The following is a 7,475-nucleotide window of genomic DNA, read 5'->3' on the forward strand; positions in this document are numbered from 1 at the left end:
ATGGATGTGTGTGTACATACATACATATATATATATATATATAGCAAGCAGCTGATTTCTTTTCTTTTACTTTCTTATTAATTATTTTTCTTGTTTATACTTTTGGCCTAACTATCCACTTTGGTCTTAATTAAATTAGTGAATTAAGTTTGGTGAGAATTGGTTTCTAGTGCATACTCCTAGCCTATATAAACACATGCTCTCTATCATATTTCCTACAAGCTTGAAGATCAATTGCAGAATTGATCAAAAACTCCCTTAGTTGAAGAGAAAAAACTCAAGATTCTCACACAAATCCTTCATCCTATTTCTCTTAAGAAATTCCCTTTTTGTCAAAGAAGTCCAAGCTTGATTTCAAGACCAAAATCTTCACCTCACCTTCTGAGTTCCTTAAGTAAGTACATGATTACATTTCTATATTCTTTTGTCTTTAAGATTTATCAAATTGCATAATCAATGATAAAATGGAAAAGGATCTGCTTTGCTTCAAACCCGTATTTTCGTATATAACAAATTCTGTTTTGTCAAAAATAATTACAGTATTAAATTCCTCATCAAAAGTTCTTCAATTTAGGCTTTTGAATCACTCAAAAAGGTTAAGAAATGAAGAAGTTATGGCTAATCAAAGTTTTCAACTTTTAAACTCGCTGGAAATCTCATACAGCCATCACAACTTCAAAAATTCATATCTCTCTCATTTCTTATCCGATTTCTACAAACTTTATATCAATTTGAAGCTTAAGACCTCTACTTGTGATCTGGAGAGTTTGAGAATTAATGGTAAAATACACAGAACGTAAAGATTTAAACATCAAAGGGCAGTATCAAAAATATCGGTTTCTGTACTGTTATGGTTCTTCACCATTTCTGGACTATGTGACTTCGAACAGGATTACATGACTTATTCCATTAGATTCCTTGTGAAAAACCCTTTGAAATGGTGTACTCATTTGACTAATTCGGACTTGTGATGGACAACATAACACATCTTGAAGTTTGATGACTCTAATCGGAGAAACATGAACATGGTTGATGAACTTCAATGGATTTGGACATAAGGACTGAAATACTAACTATAATATAATTTTGTTAAATTGTTTATAGTTACTTATTTAATGCTTGTGCTTTATTATTACCTATTTTACCTTATTTCAATTATGTATAAACTTCTTTTTAATTATGTTGTTTGCTAGTGAATTTACTTATTTGTGATATACAATTATGTTATACATGTTTTCATATGAGATTATTCCTAAGTATATGTATCTATATGTGTGTGTACATATACATATATTACGATCTATAATTTATAAAGATTGTATGTTGTGAATTTGATTATGTCTAAGATACTTATTTGTGATATACAATTATGTTATACATGTTCTCATATGAGATTATTCCTAAGTATATGTATCTATATGTGTGTGTACATATACATATATTACGATCTATAATTTATAAAGATTGTATGTTGTGAATTTGATTATGTCTGAAAAGTACAATTATGAAGCCGGGTGATTACAACAACCCCGTGCTTAAGTGAATTACTGGTAAATGTGTTTTGGTGCTTCGTGGTTATGCTTCGTGGTTGTTAAGCTGTGGGCCCTAGTCCCTTCAGATAGTGCACTATTATACTCTTAGGAAGGGTGCTTACTTTGAGTATACATGCCTTGGTTGTGTCCTTGGTATGCTGCGGCTTACCCGTACTTTGGGAATAGTACGTCGGTCCCTAGTACGTGGATTTATGATTTGTTACCAGTCAACCTGGTTTTCCCGTGTTTTGGGTATAGTACGTCGGACCCTAACACGTGGATTTGTGATTTGTTACCAGTTAATCTGAAAATTCACTAAAAAGAGAAGTGTACTTATGTTATTTTGATCAAATATCTATCTATGATATATTTTTAATATGTGAAGGTATTAGTAAAAAGAAAATCAAGCATGTGTTGCTTTAATGTTATTTCACATACTAATGCTACAATATTTGTTGGTTTGATAAGAATATGTGACTATGTGATTTATTACCAAACCATTCACACGAATGAATATATTTGTATATATGTGTGTGTGTATTGTGTGTATATATATATACATATTTAAGAATTCGTATGAACTTAAATGGTTCTTAGTACATTTTAACTTGGTTGTTCAGTTTTGATTTCTTATAAGATACATTAATATAAGAATGTAAGTTGTGTACTTACTGGGCTTGTGTTGCTCATGATGCTACACCTTCTTGTTTTCAGGTATTGAGTAGATGCTTGGGGAAACGGGATGAACCTACTAGATAAAATAATATTTTTCTACTACTATTTCTAGTGAATACCTGTACTGATTCGAATTTTGCTTAACTTTGGTTATGTAAATATATTACCGATATTAGTTTTCTAATAAAAGTACTATTCAAACATGTATATATTTTCTTTTACTTCTTGTTGATTTATTCAAGAAGAAAATTGTATTTGTTTTGACTCACGTCACAAATTCACGAGCCATATTTCAGTACAATATTGGCCTTGGATTGTCACACCCCGAATTCTGAATTTAAGTAATTCATATTCGAAGCATGAACCTCAAATACCCTGCTTATAATCTCAGAATTTTTTTCTCAAAATCAACTGCACATTACACCTCTCGATAATTACATAAACCAAATCCTCAAGCTACTTATTACAGTGCACTCTCACCACATCAAATAGTAAAACTCAAATGAGTATAATTCTCCTCACAAAACAAATGCTGTAAATCTAATACAAATACTCTAAACTGCACGATCACTGCCCTGATTCTCCTGACCTGTAAGACTACCCGCTACACAATTTGAATAGTGTACCGGGAGTTGCAACAACACAAAACCCGGTGAGCTTTTGACAGCCCGTATGAGTAAACAAGAAAGAACTGTTTATTTATTCAATTATATTTATTATAACTCAAGTAAACAATCAACACACTCACAAGGTAACTCCAAAAATCACAGAAACATATAAGTATATTCTCGATGCTTTCTTCTAAAACTCAACATTTGACTGATCACAACCAACAAATATTGCAACATTAATATGTGAAATAACATTATAGCAAAGCATGCTTGATTCTCTTTTCACTAACACCTTCACATATTAATAATATATCACAAATAGATATTTGATCAAAATAATATAAGTACACTTTTCTTTTTAGTGAATTTTCGGATTAACTGGTAACAAATCATAAATACAAGTGCTAGGGTCCAACGTACTATACCCAAAGCACGAGTAAGCCAGGTTGACTGGTAACAAATCACAAATCCACGTACTAGGGTCCAACGTACTATACCCAAAGTACGGGAAAGCCGCAGCATACCAGGGTCCAACGTACTATACCCAAGTATGTATACTCAAAGTAAGCAACCTTCCTAAAAGTATAATAGTGCACTATCTGTAGGGACTAGGGCCCAAGGCTAACTTCCACATAACACCAAAACACATTTACCAGTAATTCACTTAAGCACGGGGTAGTAGATAACACCTGACTTCACAATTGTACTTCTCAGACATAATCAAAATCACCAAAATACAATCTTTATGATTTATAGATCGTATATATGTATATGTACACCCACATAAAGAGACATTATTTCAAGACAAATCTTTATTTCTTAAAATAATTTCCACATATTCACCATTGGGCATATAAAATAGTTTTCACACCACATGATCAACATTTCATTATTCAACAATTAAATGTGAGTTTAATAGCTTGAATAATATCCAATTCATTATCAATCATTTCATCACACCAATCACACGTCAACCAATATATATATTTCACATAAATATATATATACGTAATCATCCGCTAAGGGATGACCACTAATACCAACTATAGTTCAAGCATAAAAACCGTGAAATTCATTTGTATAATAAAATCATTTTACTTACCTATGGACCGTAGTTGATCAAGTCCATATGATTTAAAACAAATATTTATTCCATAAATATTTTCACACAATTATGACAAAAATAAAGTAATTAAATTTATTCAGTTCGTAATATGAACCACGTGAGGTTTACTCACCTCTAATCCAGCTGCGTCTTCTTAACAGCTAAAACAACAATTTTCCCGAATTGTCCGCCAAATCAATCCGTCGATAACCTAATCCAATAATGATCTTAACTTAGCCAACAACTCATAAATGTAATTAAACGACGATCCAACGGTCAGATCTGAATATAATGATGATCCAACGGTCGGATCCTCACGGATCGCCTTTAGGATCATCCTCCAAAATTATCACGAAGATCCAACGGTCAGATCTTCCTGAATCGCCCTTACTAACATCTCCACAAAATTATATGAAAATCCGACGGTCGGATTCTCACGAATCGCCTTCCGAATCACTATTTCTCAATTATACGAAGATCCAACGGTCGGATCTTCGCCCGTGACCTCACAAAGTCACCGGGACAGTCATACGATCAACATATTAAAATTTGAAGTAAAACCGATGGTCTGATCTTCGCAGATCGTAAACCGAAGATAAACGTAAAAACGTTAAATAGTAACGTCAAAACGTAAATCCACTATTTATCAACTTTTTCTAACATGACCAAGTTATACATCAAAACGCTCGTATGGATGCATAGATCATCGCCTAGATAATGAAAACTCGAAATATAGTCTGACGCGCCGCCACAAGCGGTGGTCAGTGGGCGGTCAACGCGGCGGTCAACTCCGGGTCAACCACCTCCGATGGCAGAGCGACCAACTACAAACTTGTTCAAAATGAAAGGGTGATCGACTTCCATACCTGGAGCTAAGCCTGGTTCGGCCTAGATCGTCCTAGATCAAACGTTGAAGTTGGATTAATCCGGAGCGTCTGATCTGATTCCAGATTGAATCAGAGCCGTCGAAAAAGTCAAACCTTGATCAAGCGCTCTACACCCAAAATCGTCATGCAAGGCCTATATGGGGATGATCAGGAGGAAGAGGAGATCACGAAAATGGGGAGGATCGGCCCGTGCAACGCCGGCACGGCCAAGATCCGGTCGGGTCGAATGCTAGGCTCTGGGGGGCTTCGATCCACGTCTGGGGGCAGCGTCGATGCAAGGCGATGGCACCAGGCGACTGGACGGCTCACGGCGAAGCCAGGGATGGCCGGGTCGTGGCCGGAGGACGCCGGAGGAGGGAGATGGGTCCGGGTCGGGTCAGTCGGGTCGGCTGCGTAGGGAGGAGAGAGAACGGAGAGTTTCAGGGACCAAAATGCAATTTTGAGAAACTTTCGTCCTTCCGAAATAAATCAGATTTTCCACCTATTTATAGAAAAATCCCAATTTTAAAATATTCATAACTTATTCATACGAACTCCGAATATTGCGTTCCACATATGCACGCGATCGTATCGACGAGCTCTACAACTTTTATGAAGGAAGTTTTCCCAAATTTTGAACGTATAAAAAGTCAACTTTCTCGACCCCCTAAAAAACGTTCGTTTTCGAAAATAAAATCGTTCGAACTAATTCCACAACTTCTCCAAGCTTCGTACTCGCTCCCACTATCGTAAAATCATTTCTAAAAATCCATGGAATTTAATTTGGATTTTTCGGGGTATTACATGGATTTGGGGGCGTGACAGAATACACCACCAAAATTGGGTTGCGGATAGTATCCACCCATAGAAGGTGGCGGCTGCTCGTCAAGATCTTCTTTCTCCGCTATCTTCTTTTGTTTTCTTGACCAATAACGCTTTTTATTTGGCGTCATTTTACTTGTATCAATCTCCATAATACGCTCTTCCCTCTCTTTAATACGCTCTTCCATCTCTTTAATTCGATCTTGCCTTTCTTGAAATAGGAGTTGCTCTTTTCGCATTTCGATTTGCAAGAGGATACATGCTCTTTTCTCTTCCTCTTGGAGACTTCGAGCGAATTCGTCATCGAGTTTTTTCTTGCCCTTCGTTGCCTCTATTTGGTTGTTCGCTATACTCTCGAGACTGCTTGAGTAAGGACTTCCTTCTTTCGCTGCCTTCTTGGCTTTCCGGATTGCTTCTTTCGCAGCCTTCCTTCCTTGAGGCCTCACATTAGGATCTGCAGTTTCACCTGCAATTACCTCATCTACATCCATGTCCAAGTTGATGGGGGAATTTTCAGCAATTGGTTGTGTGTGCGTATGTTGACTTCCTACATTTGATGTTCCTCCGGATGTATGGCTAGGGATGTCTTTAAATTGTGCAAAGCCCTCCACAACAGCGTAACTATCAAAACTCTGAAACAGGTGTCTTTTGGTCTTCCCTTTTTTCTTCATCCCGTTATGCCACAATTTATGTGCTTCATCTTGCTACGTAATTAAAAAAATTAATAAAAAATGCAATTAGTACAAATATAAACATCGTTGTAATTACATCATTATTTATCAACTAATTATCGTAATTATAAAGAAAAACAATTACTACAATTAAAACGATATTATAATTACTACATTATTTATCAAGACATATTTTACTATAATGTATCTGTGCTTAAATGATTTATCAAAAAATATAAAGGTCATAATTTTAATAAGAATGTATTTTTACCGTTTTACAACAAAAATCAATAAGTACAAATATAAACATCGTTGTAATTACATCATTATTTATCAACTAATTATCTTAATTGTAACAAAAAGCAATTACTACAATTAAAATGATATTATAATTATACATTATTTATCATGTAATATTTTACTATAATGTATCAACAAATTAAATGATTTATCAAAAAATACATACCTCATCAACCGCATTCGAACCGCTCTTGTACCATTTTTTCGCTTGCCTTAATGCACAATGCCACTCAAAGAGTTCAACCTTCAAAATTTTCCACCTTCCCTGCAAAGATTGGCTTGATCGGCTCTTGGGCCAATTTGCGTCAAAGTGTCGCTTCACGCGCAACCATAAGTCGTTTTTTTTTTTCTGATTTGTGCCCACAGCCGGACATTGGCTTACAACTTTCCAAGACTTGCACAATTGAACATCTTCCTCATCCGTCCATCTCCTTTTATCTTGGGTATCTTCACTTTGATCTCCCTCTTGTCCGGCCACTGGACGTGTGTTTCCCATTTGTTCGGCCATAGTGGATAATGAAAAATATGGATGATGAGAGCTATATGAAGAGGAGGAATGTGTAACTATGAACTCTAGTATTTTGGGTGTGAGATGTTAGAAAAAATTGTAGGTATTTATAGAGAAATTTTTGTATGATTTTTAGAATTTTTTACATATTTTTTTCTGCCCGTTTTCTTACCGTTACATACAATTACATTCATATTAATTCATAGCCGTCAGATCCATTTTTATTGTTGATTTCTAAAGCCCAGATTTGTTGACCGTTGGGTTCAAATTCCCAAAGCAGCCAACGGCTAGTTGCCACGTGCACTGCTGCTCCTCCATCAACGCCATTAATTGTCGCTACGCGACAAAAAACTGCGCCACACGCTTTTCATTCGCTCTGCGTCGT

General features: G+C 35.7%; 1 long non-coding RNA gene across 1 annotated transcript; it reads left to right on the plus strand.

The window, feature by feature from the left end:
• The first annotated feature begins 223 nt into the window (after positions 1-223).
• On the plus strand, positions 224-2,414 carry LOC133739916 (uncharacterized). The gene is made up of 2 exons (XR_009860897.1): positions 224-394; positions 2,247-2,414. It is a non-coding gene; the product is annotated as an uncharacterized LOC133739916 (long non-coding RNA).
• Positions 2,415-7,475: the final 5,061 nt, after the last annotated feature.

This window comes from Rosa rugosa, chromosome 3 (assembly GCF_958449725.1).
Source record: "Rosa rugosa chromosome 3, drRosRugo1.1, whole genome shotgun sequence".
Lineage (NCBI taxonomy): Eukaryota > Viridiplantae > Streptophyta > Magnoliopsida > Rosales > Rosaceae > Rosa > Rosa rugosa.